We start from the raw sequence: 16,416 nt of genomic DNA on the forward strand, positions 1-16,416 counted from the left end.
TATCTTGCAAAACCTTCCTCACAAGCAGAAATCTTTCTCACAGATACAATAGACCTATGATATTGTATAGGCTCTATACCCAGTTATTGTCTCAGAATGAAGAAATCTCATTACTTTAAACTCTTTTGTTACATGCTGAAGTATGCTGAGAAAATAGATGCATTTCCTTTCAGTGACTGCTTCCTTCCTTTAAAATTCACAAAAAATACACCGAAGTCAATTAAAATACTTACAAATTACAATCAGTATCAAAATCATATTTGCCTCTCCCCTTACCTCTTCCATTTTGGACCTGTATTAAAGATAAAAGATATTCTTCCTTCTATACTTGTATACTTAATAATAGGTCAAAACCTCTGGGCTTTCACACTTGAATGAATAGATCCTGTAGAACTGTGTTTACAGAGGCAGCTAGATTAATTATTATAACTAAAACATATCTAACTTAGAGAAGAATCTAAAATAGTAATTAATTTCATAATCCATCATAACACCCTTTTCAAATACTGTAACATGTAAAATTGTAACACATTAATAAAGACTGCAAACCGATTTCAAATCTTCCCTGTCATTTTGATGTGGTTTTTTTTGGCTGTCGGGGGGAAACAGTCTGAGGTTTCAAGAAAACCAGTTTGCTGCTGTTGTAAGTGCAACCTAAGTGTTTCTTTAACTCTATAATTTGTTTATGGTACGAAAAAACCCTGCTAAAATGTAAATTATAGTTTTATAGACCACCCCTCTACACGTTACATGTAAGGCATGATTAACCAGTTAATACTACCTTAAATTGTGACCCAGCTACATGTTCAACCAGTTAATGGTATTATAAAACAAGCAATAAGATAAAAAGTTATTTACCAAAAATGTGGAATAACTTTGTAGCTTGTTCTAATCACACCATGAATTGAATGTATGGCCAGATACTCCTCTGTGGCTGGGAGCCCCAACAACTGAGGGGTCCCCAGCCACAGGGGTGCACCACCTGCTGCCAGCCCTGCAGCTGACAAGACTCTCAGTGGTTGCAGTGTTCCCAGTGCTGCCCCTGCTGTGAGCCTCATCAGATGCAGGACTTGCAGCAGAGGCAGTATCATTGGCTGCAACGCTTGCAGCAGAAGCAGCATTTTGCTGCTGGTGCTGTGAATCTTGTACCTCATGAAGTAAATAATGGTAGCATTGGGAAGCTTGCAGCCACATAAGCTGAGAGCCCAGGATCATGATTCCAGGGTTTCACTGCACTAGCAATAAGGAGAGTGTGGCATGGCAGATGCGATTGTGTGGATCACAATGCATTAGATTCCATTGCGTCTTTACCTGCACGTGTGGAGGGATCCATAGAGTCTTATATTATAAGGCCAGAAGGGATAATTAGCACTGTGCAGTTTGACCTCCTACCTAACATAAGTCAGTGAATTAGACCCAATGGTTCCTGCTACAAACCCATGAGTTAGTGTTGAGCTACAGCATACTTCTGATCTTGGACTAAAGACTTCAAATGATAATGAATCTACCCCACTCCTATGTATGTTGTCCCAGTGCTGACTTACCTTCATTCTTAAAAAAAAAAGGCACTTCATTTCAAATTTGTCTAATTTCAGCATCTTGGATCATGTATTGACAACCTTGTTGAATTAAAGACATTTCAGTATCAGAATATTTTTCCATGTAGGTAACTTATAGATTGTGATCAAGTTACCTCTTAACATTTTTTGTTAAATAGAATGATCTTCTTCAATGTAAGGCAGGGTATTTTTTTCAGAAATTATCAGAGCTCATTTCATCTTTTAAAGGATGTTTACTTGAACTAGACAAGTGATTCCAGTTTTGGTCAAGCTAATGCCGAATGCAGATGCCATCCCTATTTCTCATTAATACACTCCTACCTTGTAAACCTAATAGTTGCATTTTGTCTTTCAACCATCACATTGAACTGGGACCACACATTCAGTGATTAGGTTGCCCACCAGGACACCACTGCTCTCCCGTTTCCTAAGTTTGACCTGAATGATTGATTCCTAGCTGTACAATCTTACATTTTGACTTTTTAAATTGCATATTGTTGAAGTGAGCCACTCCGTGTTTATCATTTGCATGACACAAAATCAGATAGTTTCACTCCCAGCAAAGTTGGATAAGAAATGGATTTCCTGTCCTGTAAAATTTTTTGAAATTTGAACCAGTTTCCCACTGCAACAAAACTGAGACTTTTTGATAAGTGTGATGGAAAACTACACAGAAAAAGCCCATTGCCCTACATAGCATAATAGTCAATAGCCCAGTGATTAGGGCTTTCACTTGAACTGCAGGAGGTTCAGGGTCAGTCCCTTAGCCTGATTCATACCAGAAATTTGAATAGAAGTTACATATTCTATGAACATCCCTTGTCACCAATCTATTTTGGGGAGTCTCTCTTTCAAGCTCCCTCGTAGAACCTGTTCCAGTTTGTATGAGTGATCACTGTGCTAGAAAGAGACTGACTGTATAATCTGGTGGTTAACAAGCTGGCATGTAGAAGATCTGTATTTAAGTCACTGCTCCAACTCTGGAAGGGTTTCCTACCTCCCTGCCATTAGGCTATTGACTAAAATGCCATCGTGGACTTGAGAATTCTTTCCTGAGAAAAATGAGAAAGAATCCTGTGAAAAAAGTTTAGTTTTAACAGATCAGTGTTTTCCAATGCAAAACTATTCTACAAAAGAAATCTATAATTTCTAGAAATGGATACGTGAAAATGTACATCTCCGGTTGGCATGTCATTACAAATTATCTCAGTATTTAATGAGATGAGTAAGCCCTCTGCTTGTAAAAGCTTATGCTATACATTTCTGATTTAATTAGCCTATAAAGGTGAAAATCTATCCTACATTCTACATTTCAAATTATAACATATTTAGAGATAATATCACTTATGTACCTGTGTATTTATAGTTTTGTGAGTTAATGGGATAAATATTTGGGAGCGAGGAGTATTCTAGGACACATGGCATGGAAATCAAGTTTATGAATCATTGTTCAGAGAAGTCTCACCTCAAAAACAAACAAACAACAAACAAACAAACAAACAACAGCCTACTGCAATATCAAGAAGTAATAAAGGACATTTCTAAGATCCAGACATTGCTAAGTGTTTCATCTTTAAAACAGTAGGTTTTCTACTAACATTATGCAAGGGATAATGGTATGATTATTAGGGTTAGGATGTGATTCAGCAAAGCATGTGATTACATTTAAGTAAGTGTTTATGTCTTATTGAAGTAAATAACATGTACTTAAGAGCTTTGCTGAACAGGGTCTTTTGTATATTATGGGGTGTTGATTGCACTCAGAAGAGATTTTTATTTTCACGTCTGACAATATAATTTCCAGAAGCAATATGATTTATAAAAAACAGTTAAATCAAATTCTATTCCATTTATTAGCTATTTAAGTGGATATAGGTGTCTGAATGCAAATCTATTTCACCCTGCTCAAGTCCTTGGAAAACTGTTAATCCAACAAGTGGGTGGGTCTTCTTCCACCTCACTGCTTTTTTTGGTGGGGGGCATTGGTTTTTTGGGGTTTTTTTATAAGGATATGATGAAAAAAGTAGATATATTAGTTGATTTTCAGAATTTGGACAAGGTGGAATAGAATTGTACTTAGGCATCTAAGTCCACTACACATTGCCGTACAGCATGCTATGGCAATGTAGCAATCACATGTGTCTACACATGATTGCCAGCTATGTCACCATAGTGACACACTGCATGGGTATAGCATGCTGCTAAGGCAATGTAGTGGCAAAATCTAACCATGCGCTGCACACATGGTGCAGTAACTGCTCATACTGCGCCGTGCTTTAATACTTCCAAAAAGAAGTACTAAAGGATGGCACCATAGCTACATCACCATACAGTGACATGTAGATGTACCCTTAGACGTACAGTGTGGAATAGAATCTGGCCCCTTGTATCTAACTTTAATATTTAGTGAAGAAAATGATTAAACACAAAAGTTAGCTAAACCACACTAGAGTGTATTTTTTCTCTAACTGGATTTGATAATATTTCATTTATAGAACTATTTACATTGGAGAATCCATGGTGGTAATATTAATTAACAGTGGCATAAGAAAATGCATCTGCTTCAATCCCTTGTGAAAAGATAAGTCTTTCCCTTTATGAAACATAAAACAGTTAAATGTGGAATTATAAAGATAACCCCTACTTATCAAGAGCACTTTCTCTAAATACCTATTTTAGGAAACAAATAAATAAACACCCTATATATTATATATATATGTATACATGCACACGCTGCTCTGAATTTACAGTAGATATACTGCATGACCTAATTCAATACAGTATATTCATTTCAAGACTGACTTTGGAATGCTAGAAAGTTCTTATAAATTAAGGTACTGTTTTTAAGCTAATTGTTTAACCATGATTTAATAATTTAGAAGCTTGGCATGACTAAAAGAAAAAATATTATCTAGAAAATTAGTGCATTAAGAAAGATACTGTGTTGCAAATGAGGTGTTCTGGATTTTCTTGCTCCTCTTCCCTCCTATTTAACTGTGACATTGTAAACTAAGCAGGGAAAATGAAGCATGTCGGCAGGTGATGCACTATCATATCTTCCAGCAACACATCTGTGGATTGGGGAAGAAGCAGGCACCACTTTTAGAAAATGAGTCAGAGAAATTATGCTTTGGTGGTACCCGCTGGGACAATTCCATACCCATCTTCATCTCACTCCCTCCAGCCTCTACTTCCAAAAGCTCACATTTTTCCTATCCCACATAAAAGCACATACACTTTCCTGTCTTGTGGCCCCAATATCTCTCACACAAGCTGCCCCTTGCAGATGCACAAAATATGCACACAACTCTGCAAGGCTGGTGGCTCCTATTTTGTTCCCACTGAAGAACAATGTGTGCTCCAGAGAACCTTCTTTTCTCTCCCTCTGCAAAGCATACAGGATCTTACCAGCCACTCAGGACACAAGCAGTGCCCTGTTTCCACAGCACCAGCAATCTTCCCCCTTCCTCTCCAACCCAAACATCTGCTCATCCAGTTGTCCTGGATGCACACAAGGTTATCCTCATGCCCCCCACCATTCACTGTCACACACACACACACACACACACACACACACACACACGGTCATCCTCATCCCCCCCCACCATTCAGCGTGTGTGTGTGTGTGTGTGTGTGTGTGTGTGTGTGTGTGTGTGTGTTCTCTCTCTCTGGTACCCTCCATCTACCCTACCCTTCTTCCTACTGTCCCCTTCCATGCTTCTCTATCCCCCACTTTTCTCCTTCCCCCAAATCCCTGCCTCCTGCCCCCCATCTCCTTTTCAGCCTCCTCCCCGTCTCCAAGCTCTTCCTCCCCCAACTCACAACCCCCCCTCCCTTTGCTCCAGGTATCTCTCCTCTTCCCTCCATCCCTTCTCCACACTCCAGCCCCCCCCCCCCCTTCCCACCTCCTTGGGCTGAAGAAGGTTTCTGTGGCCAAGGTGGCCCCATCCCCTCAGTTAGCTGGCGGGGGCTTAGAGCCTGGCAGCTAGAAGCTCCTCACAGGTGAAGCCTTGGAGGGAGCCTGCCACGGATCCCCTGCCACCCGTCCTCTCCCCCGCTTCCAGGCAGTCTCCCAGAGCCCCACAGGAGCACCCCTGCACCCCCGGCCCCTTGCTGCCTCATGCCCTGCCTCCCCCCAACAGCACGGCAAAGGCGGAGGGGGGAGTCCCCTGCTCGCCCTCCATCCCGCCCCCTCCTGGGATCAGGCACTGCTGCTTTGCCTGTGAGCCCGATCCCAGGGGAGGACGGGCAGGGGAGCGGGGTGCGGGGACCCAGCGCCCGGGCTTGGTCTCCGCCCTCCTCGCCCAGCTGGTGCCAGCATTGCGATTGCTCAGGGATGTGGCGAGCGGGGTTGTGCCAGGAGCTGGGGGGAGGGAAGGTGGGTCCTGGCTGCTGCCGCCTCTCCCCCCCCCGCCGGATCAGCCGCTTGCTTTCCACCCAGAGCACAAAGTCGGGCGAGCCGGGCGCAGCCGCCGCCCCCAGGATGCGGGGCCGGGCGCCGGGCGCTGCTGAGTAGGGCCCAGCCCCCGGGCGCGGGAGCAGCGGCGCGGCGCGGCGTGGAGCTGTCCAGGGTGCTGGAGGGCCCAGCCCGCTTCCCCCGCGGCGCCCGGCCCCAGCCCGCTGGATTCCTCCCCCTCTCCCCCCAATGACTCGGAGGCGCCGGTGGAGGAGGTTGTGAATGCCTCGTGGTAACATGGCACGGATGGGATACCTTCGGGCAGCTGTTTCGGGATTTTATCTCTGGGAGGCTGCAGTCCTGCTCAGGTGAGCCCCTCTCCTGCAAGGGCAGGAATGGATGGGATGGGGAGGCATAGCTGTGGCTTGAGTAGCCACAAAGATCTGGTTTCATTAGCCTTGACATTGTTATATTCCCCCCTTTAATTGTATGGGATCTTTTCCTTTAAGAGAACTTTGTGATATTGGAGGATCACTGATCCCTTTACTCGCAGTATCCCAGTTTTACTATGTACAGGATCATGTCCATTTGATTTATTTACAGCTGGGGTTTTACCTCTCACAGATGAATTAACTCAACATTTTTTTTTTTTTTTTTAGTGGTACCACTAAGGTTTTTTCAAATCCTCCACTTGAAAGCATTTACGGCTGGAAAAGTTGGGGAAAAGTTTTTTGAGCTAGAAACAGATTTGATTTCACTTACCACTAACTATGAAACTTATTTAATAAATGCCTAATTGAGCAATTTTAATAGGTCAGGAAACTCTCATGACAAAATAAAAATGATGCCAGAGGATGGGACAAAGTATACTGTTACAAAAATTTCTTCCATGATGTTTTACTACTTGCTTTACAGCTGAACTATCTAAAATCTGTATAGTGATAGATAGTGAAAAAGCTATAAATCATGACCTGAGTAAAAGATGGTGCATATCTTAATGCACAGTGTTTCTCCACTATCTGTCCAAAAAAACTTTTCTTAGATAAAACTAATCTTCTGATATCAGCACAAACTGTTTGCTTAATGTCAAGCTCTTGAAGAGCAGTGATCTTATTTTATAATAAGCTCGATACATTCGACATACCTATATATTTATTTTTGAAGACAAAATAAAAACAAAGGAGGGTATTTAAAAAGCACAATTCAAGTTACCTACTTGCCGATATGGTATTAAACATCAGATACATTTGAATATGCTGGTCTTATATTTCAATAAAAGAAAGTGGGATATATATACAGGATATGACCAGGATATTTTTGAGTGTCACACTGTTACTTTTTTTTCCCAAAGGTACAAAAAGAAAGCTAAAATATAAAAAGGTAGTTTATCAGACATACTTTTGTTTGTGCAACCACAAGTTATTCATAAGCAAACATAATGCATGTACAAAGCATGCATGTATAATACCCAGCACTGGTGATGGCACTCCAGAAATGTTACACATCCATTTTGCTCAGTGTTATACAAAATGTCTTTTTGTTCATTTTGAAGTTAGCTGGATAGTCCATATAGTATCAACACGTAAAATGCAGCTCATTTAATGTAATCTTATTGTGTCTTTGTAAATAGAAACAGATATTAAGAAACTGGGTCACATGATGTGGAATGATTTCATGTTGGGGAGAAGGCTCAACTCACATATAGGAGAACATGAATTCCTTGTTCCTAGGCTGAATACTTAATGTATATAGTAGAAAGATTAGCCCCATAGATGGTAATGTACTTAATGAACTGTAGTTTTAAAGTACTAAAGTGCTACTATTAAGTATTTTGTTTCAAGGCTGCTTATCAATCATGATCCATTCAGCTTTTTATTTAAAAGGTATTATAGGGTTGATTAACAGCCAGACCTTTATTTTAGTGAAGTAAAAATTCAAGTGAATTATAAAGAGAGGAAATAACTTATTTTAAAAATTCATGATATTTAACTCATATTTGTTTATTTCAAATTGTAGAGTGGCATCTTTTCATTGCATACAAACAAATTATTTTGTCCATTTTTTTAAGATAAAAAATGTAATAGTGATGAATTTTCATAAGTGACCTTTTTCAGAATGGTTATGATTATTTAGAACAAAAAAAATCAAGGCAACTAATCATGTTTGGTCTCTGTGGAGGAGGGTGGCTCAAAGACTGGGAACACCTGCAGTCCTTATACACTATTATAGCATGACCCATTCCAAAAGGGGAGAATCATAGTGACAGTCCACAAAAAGACCAGCAGAGTTTCCCTGAATCAAACTGAGAGTGCTTTAAAATGTCAGCACAAGTTTCAGGGAGTCTTTTTTTTTCCTCCCGTTTTGCACATAATGCAATCATTGATACCTGTGCAAATGGAGGTAGAATGCAACTTTCTTACTTCCTCCTAAAACATCTCACTGGGATGGAAGGCAGTGGAGCACCTTCAGTGAGAATTGTAACCTCTGGGAACAACTAAGTCTGAAATAAGTTTACTTGCCCAACTATGACAGATAATTGATTAATCTTCTCATATGTTCAATATATTTTAATATTGACTTCTATTACATCAATAGAAATGACGGTTGTGTGCAAAAGTGTGTGCATCTTTTCTAGCAGAAGAAGTTTTAATTTACTGCCATATTATAGTGCTATATCTGGATATATTTAGATCCCATGTCTGTGAAGGGTAGAAGTTTAATTTTCAGTATATGCCAAATGAAAACAAAAAGTCTATTTTGCAGGATGGACTGTTTAAATGCAAGCTTGTTACTCACATTTAATGGATGAGAAAGGTCCCCCTACTGGCATGCTTTGTAGAAAAGAAAGCTTTATGGAAAGGACTCATTTTTCATCCCTTTTCTTTATGGAAAGGACTCATTTTTCATCCCTGGAAATATCAAAAGCCATATGTCAGGAGTATGGTATGTGATCTTTTTTAGATAAGTTGATTTCTAAAAGCAATTTTTCAGATGAAAGTAAAAGCATTCATTTCATTTTATAACCTTGTATATCTGAAAGAACTATATCCATCTCATTTTAACAATGGCCTTGTTATATAATGGACTACTACATTTTGGATCTGATGCTTAAGCGACATAACATAAAAGATACACAATGCTGTTACTTTATTGAAAAAATTAGAGGATCATTCAGTTTAGAAGCGCTTCTCCTTTCAATACCATATCTCTTCTATATGTTTATATCCTTATTTATTACTGTATGAAAATCATTAGGATGGGACTATTATAGTTCGTGTTTGTTGCAAACACATCCACTCATTTCCAACTCATCAGAAAGATTCATAGCAGGACTAGATTGAATCAGTATAACTAATGTGACTGCATAAGAAAATAAGAACCGCCATTTACTGGGTTAGACCATGAGTCCATTTAGCTTAGTGCCCTGTCACACAGTGAAAGAGTGGTTGGTGAACAGGGAGAGTAAACAGGCATGTCCAGAATTTTCCACACCATGCTCCTCTCCCATGTCTGCTTCCAGCATTCACAGGTTTAGGAAGTTCTGATTCAGAGGCAGGACACCTACCCATCATGTTCAATACCTATTGATGGATCTTTCCTTCCATGCATTTGTGCGATCCCGTTCTGAATTGGGTTAATTCACCTCCACAGCATCTTGTGGCAATGAGTTTCACAAGTTAATTGCAAGCTTTCATAAAGAGACCATCCTTTTGTTAGTTTTAAGTTGAATGAAAGTCTAGAATCTTTACACTGGTTTCTACATTCCTCCACTGATCTTATGGTTTAAACAGCTCCTTTATGGATGGGACTGGATTTGCACCCTGGACAAACTCTGTGGGAGAGCAGAGGGAGGGCAGGGAGCTGGTGGACTCAGGAATCTTGGTCAAAATAGTCAGCAGCTGCTGCGCTTGCTGCTCCAACTGCCCTGTGCTCTTGCTCTTAGAGCAGCAGCAGCAGCACAATGTCTGTGCACCAGCTGTTGCTGCAAGAGCAATGCTGCTAAGGAACAGACTCTGCAGGGGTGGGGTACATGCCCCCCACCTCCATGTCTCCTCTCACCCACCTCTAGTTACACTACTGCTTTTACCAATAAGTAACAATTCTTACACTAGGACTGATATGTTTATGGAGCACAGCTTTCCACATGTTTCTGTGGAATTTGCTTTTCAGATTCAAGATTTAGATTTGTTTTATTTAAGCCTAAACTGAGAATTACTCTTTTTAACTTTTTATTGCAAAAGCAAGGTATAGTGTATCATTCTTTGAAACCCCACAAATGAATGAGGTATGGCAGGAACTGTGTTTAGGACTATGTCTGCACCCACTGCTTTTCAAAAAATAAAGTGTTACTACAGCACCAGACTTGTTTAAAAAGGAAAATATCTTTATAAATAATCTCTTTGAAGAGATTTCTTCATGTTATTCTACAAAGGACCACAATCTGTCCATACGGAATAGTAATGGGACTCACCTTAAATCCCTGTGGATCTGCCCAGATCCTAAGAGACCAGATAGGGCCAATATCAGTTCTGTGAAGTCTGATCCTTTTGCATTAAAACTCTATATCTTCCTTGAGTGACAGAATCATTACTCCCCTAACTAGTGCTTTCCGTTAGAACTCCTTCAAAGGGAAGGAAAAAAAAAAATCACCTCATCTTTTGAGATAGGGGGATATTGTAGAAATGTGATACAGATTAACACACTATTATATTTCTTAGGTGATATTAGTGGGGATTATGGAGAGATTCCTATAACCTCTGGGCCATCCACTCCCTCCTTATTTTGTTCATAGCCTTGTCACCTGCTTCTGACATAGAGAACAGTCCCAGGCAGATAGCTAACTGAACTAGAGGACAAGGTCTGTAAAGGGATCTTCTGTATACCCCTATACCACTTGAGGCATTACTGGGCTTCCAGTTAGCTACTGTGATAAATTAAAGTTTAATGTCACAAATAATTATGACTTCAGCAGGTCACAGTACTGAAGTCAATGAACTCCTAACCAACAGCAAAGCTTTATACAAGAATAGTCTCAGAAGTCAATAAAGCCAAATAAAACAGCAAGAAAATACACCATAAAAAATGAGATACCAATAGAACAACCCTGAAAAGAAAGTTTAGTTTATTTTGAGAGTCCTGAGTAGTTAAAAAAAAATAATACCCTAAACATGCTTTAAAAATATGCTCATTGAACATACCATTAAAATCATAACAGAGCTGTAAGTGTGGGTGGAATGGGTATTTAATAGTATAAAGTCACTCTGTTCAAGCTCAGGACTATTTTCAAAGGAAAACCCATCTGAAAGTCATCAGCAGTTTCATTATAGGTTCTCCTGAACAATACTGTATCATAAGAACACAGCACCAGAGCTTCTGTTGAGTGTATCTAGGGATATGAGTTTCCTTAATCCAGTCCTAAAGGCACTGTTTAGCAAACACAAGCCAAAAATAAAAGGCTTTAAATCATGAATAACTGCCTAAATTAAATATTTTGGGTGAAATCTTAGTGGCTTTGACATCAATAAGGCTGGGATTTCATGCCCCATCTTAAATCCATAAATAAAATGCTTTTGGAAGCCATTTTTAATGTATATATGTAAAGTAGAGGGAGGGACACTTTTGTACAGTTAGCAACTTAAGCATGGTAAGCCACAGGATAAATAAAGTTAAAACTACAAAGAAATATCAACTAATTAAATGCACCTTTCAATTCCTGAGGCATCAAGAAAAAACATAAAAGAAAGAAAACAACATCAATTACATTCCTAGCTTAGTAAAATGAACAATGACTCAAATCTAGTAATGTTGAGATGAATTACATGATTCTGTGGGAAGAAAAATGTAATTATTGCTCTCTCAATCTGTAAGGTCCAGATTTCTCAGATGTAATTATGACCTCGCTTTGGTAAAGAACAAAGAAAATGACTTAACGTTAAAGCTTGTGGAAAAGATCAGTCTCTCCCACCCCAACGTTCAATAAATGTTAGAATATAATCTTTAAGTCACCCTATTTAATGAAAAAAATAAACTCCTAAATTGAATTACTTCCTCAGAACAACATTGCCCAAACTGGTTCTTGAACAGCAGTCCTACCATTTGATTTACATCTCATTTCTGCTGAGCTCCTACAGACCTTCAGGTCCTTCACTGAAAAAAAGTAGCATAGAGTCTGTAAAAGCAGCTGGAAACCAGGATGTTGTAGCCCAAATGTCACTATTATATAGAGGATGAGGAGAGTACAGGAAAAGATAAGAAAAAATGAACAACCAAATAAACAAACCAAAACCTGTCTATAGGTAGGAGCTATGAATGAGGCTGAAGTTGCCAGGCAATATCAAAAAGGGAATACCCTTTGAAGGAAAACTCAAGAGAACAAGGTAAACAAAGATACTCATGTGACTTTTTCCATCAGCCATTTTTCTCTTTAGTCATAGCAATCTTAGGCAACTGTGGAAGCAGCATACATTAAAAAAGTACTGTTAGAACCCCTGCCTTTGAATGTCCATAGAAACATACCTCACGCACCAATCTCAGGGCTCACTTGTGTGTCCAAAGTTACAAGCATGGAGAGCGGTAGAAGTGGATGACCTTGTCTTTATTACCTTCCACAAAGCTTCCATTCTGCACAATGAAGTTCTGCTGGCTGAAGAATATCAGCAAACTAGTGTGAGCAATGTAGGGTGTGTCTACATGAGTCGTTTACTGTAGAGTTGCCTAATTAGCTCTGCAGTAAATGTCTTGGCATCTACACTAATGCCCCTATTAGACCTCAGGAAAAAAAAATTAACGCCACAGCAGGTTAGTACTAGCAAAAACAAGCACCATCCTGCTGCAGAGTTTTTTCGTGCAGAGCAACACACATATAGATGTTGATAGGGCTGGCTGAGGCACGAGAGTGCTTCAGTGCAGGGACCACCTGCTAGCTAGCCTCACACTGAAGCACCCTTGTGCCCCAGCCAGCCCCTCCATATCATGTTGAGCCAGACTGGAGCAGCCCCAGGCTGGCAGGCCAAGCCCTCATGCCTCCTACCAGCTGGGGCTGCCCAGACCCAGCTCAACATGCTGCAGTACTGGGTACATGTGAAAATGCAGTGCCCAGGAGCAATAAATTCTGGAGCGGTATGCTCCAGAATTTATTGTTGCACATTAATAGCTGAAAAAAACCCTAACACTGGCAGGATACATAGGGAGTTAGTGCAGTAGAAGTAAAAAGCACATGCTTTTACTTTGAGAAAAGACATTTAGTGGAAGGAAGCACAGGAATCCTAATGCTTCTTAGATTAGTAGATCTAAATCTTTTGTTTACTTACATGCAATTCCTGCAGCTAGAACTTGAACTGGATGGGTATCATTAGAACAATCTGCACAGCTGACAGATCTACAAGAACAGATATGTACTGTCCTGCTTGAACAACATAATTGATAATAAACATTATGGATTACAATTTTAGTCCTCAGTCATGTAAGCTCATTGTCTTCCAATTTTTCCCTGTAGTTATACAGATATGATTCCATCTTAGAAACTCAACCCTTTGTTCATTTATAATTTTTATTTTTGTATCTTGAGCCACAGTCCCATAATTTATAGCATTATAAATAGTTGCACATTTAAAAAAAATACACTGGCATGTTAAACAAATATTTATGCAGCTTTCACCATCTCATATATACTTCAAGTTTTTACTAGGGAATATACACCTTACTGGATAACTGTGCTTCAGGTCTTATTTAAAGTAAATGTTTCTTATTGTTCTTAGGGTAACTAAAACCTAGTTGTATATCCTAACATAAACCAAAGTTGTAGTTCCTTCAAGAACCTACAGAATGCTTGATAGTAGCTTCAAGATATAAAATTTATCCAAATTGGCTGTTTTGTGCCAATTTGGGTGAGGGGCAAGAGGCAGCCGAGCTGGGGGGCGGGGGCTTTGGCTGTTTTGTGCCAATTTGGGTACAAAATGTTTACTTTGAATGTGCAAAGTCCCCACCTGTGCAAAACTCAATACTCAACTTCTATCAATGCTGCTGATTCAGCAGAAATATACAGCAAATTGGCTTAAACTAAACACAAGCTAAAGATACCTTCTCAAATTATCTTATATATATACAGCTACTGTCATATATAAAATAAAAATGAGACTATTTAACACCACACACACAGAGTATATCTACATGTGCTATTAGCATGAAGCAATACACTTGGACACATATCATGAGACCACAGCATATTGATCTGGATGAGAGAAGCCCTGGCTGGCAGGGGGCCCATGGGGTCAGCCTGCCAGCCCAGGGCTTCTCTGACCCAGCTCAATGTGCTACAGAGGGGATGGCTAGGGCACAAGGGTGCTTCAGTGCAAGGCTAGTGGGCAGGTAGCCCCTGCAACAGGGCCAGTCCAAGGGTAAATGGTACCCTAGGTGAATTGTGTACCTCGGCTCCCCCTCCACTTCCAATATAGAGGAAAATTAAGATAACATTGCCAGTGGTATGCTCTTGTCATAAGTCCACTTGAGAGTTGAAAAGGTAGGCATCACAATTCTAGTGACCTTCCCTCTGAGACCTTTTTCAGAGGTCCTTCTCCCCTTACCAAACCAAATGTCTTAGACCAGGGGTAGGCAATGTTTTTTGGCCAGAGTGCCAAAAAACACAATGCCTACCTTGGAAGGTGTTGGAGTGTCAGCATGCCAGAAAAACAAAATGAGGGCAGGGAGTACATGGCAGGATGCCGTGTTTGTGGCTCCAGAGCCCAGCACAGCTTTTTGCAGCCTCCCAACTGCAGCCAGCCCTGGCTCTGGGTAGCTGCTGCCAGCCAGGAGCCCAGGCTGCTCCAAGCAGGCAGCTAGGATGCCACAAGCCCTGCTGGGAGCAGCCTGGGCTCTGTCACTGGCAACACCTATCCAGAGCCAGGGCTGGCCATGGCATGCCAAGCAAAATGGCTTCACGTGCCATGCTCAGCATGTGTGCCGGGGGTTGCTGACCCCTGTCTTAGACGAAGGTGGAGCCATAGCCGGTCAGAGCTGTTATTTAGAATAATGTTCCTGTTATTTTGTTTTGCATATAATTTTGGTGCCCTCCAAATTTTAGCACCCCAGGTGAATGCCTAGTTCGCCTAATAGTTGGACTGTCCCCATTGGTGATGCATAGGGGGTGCATGTGCACCCCCTGTGAAAAGGTGTCATTGACACTGCAGGTGGTGCCTGTGGGTGGTCGCCACTTGCCCCCCCCCCATAACCCCTCACCACCTATACCACCAGTGGCATCTGTGGGCGGTCTGCAATCACTGTTGGCCACTGCTGGCAACATCTGCAGGTGGCTGCTGACCACTGGTCAGTGCTTACCACCCCTCCACCCCCACTGCTAACAGTGCCATGGCCACCTGCAGGAGCTCCCCGCTTGCCACTGCCACACTCCTGCCGCCAACAGTGCTGCTGCCACATGCAGGAGCTCGCTGTGCTCCCCCAGCCTCCAGGGGGCATGCGGCATTCATGGCCAGCCCTCACCTGCCCTGAAGTGCCCTCATACCCTAGCCAGCCCCATCAGCATCTGCACATGTGTTGCTGCTCACTAAAGAACTCCACCACAGGATACTACTTGTATTTACAAGTACTAACCTGTGGTGGAGCTAATTAGTTTCCTGAAACCTAATAGGGTCATGGGTATAGATAATGAGATACCTAATTAGTTCTGCAGTAAATATCTCTGCAATAAACATCTTGTGTACATTTTCTCACTATTTACTTGGATGGATTGTTTTATTTTTTTTAATTTCAGACTCAGAGTACTATAGAATCCAGGAGTTTTTCCATACCTTCTAAAACACGCTAGACATAGAGCACAAAGGCTTTGATTATTTTAAAACAACTTTAGATTTTGCTCCATTTTGATTTGAATATCATTACATTTTTATAATTGCATTGTCATCTGTTAGACTAAGGGATGAATAGAAATTTTTATGCCTTTGGCTCATGTAGACTGGGAAATAGAATCCTGCAGGCAGTAATTGAACTTGTAGTTTTGTGACCAAGGAACAAGCTGCCTAAGGGTGCTCCTGTAAACAGAAGTAAAATGCTGAAAAGTGGCAACTTGCTGGTAGTATAGGATAAAATAGGTCATTTCACATAGGGAACACTAACAATAATACTGTGGTAGTTATGCTTTCTGGAATATTTTCTTAAAGCATTTTTAACTCATTGCTAGGAAAGATTATTTCAATTGAGTGGCTAGATGTGGGTTTATTTGATGCAGATGACAGCCAACTGAAATTATATGCACATGTGTTTGCATAAAGTAAATTTATTTAGATATGAGTTGAGTAAACCGATGACAACTCTGTAACCTGAGACCCTGGAGTCTAGTATAGCCAGTTTTTTACCATATTGCAAGCATAACTCTAAAGCACAAGAAGGTCACTTCAGTGGTAGGGTCATTTTTCAAGGGTGATAAATGATCTATGGTAGCTTCTTCCT

Source organism: Alligator mississippiensis, chromosome 2 (genome assembly GCF_030867095.1).
Source record: "Alligator mississippiensis isolate rAllMis1 chromosome 2, rAllMis1, whole genome shotgun sequence".
NCBI classification, from domain to species: Eukaryota; Metazoa; Chordata; order Crocodylia; family Alligatoridae; genus Alligator; species Alligator mississippiensis.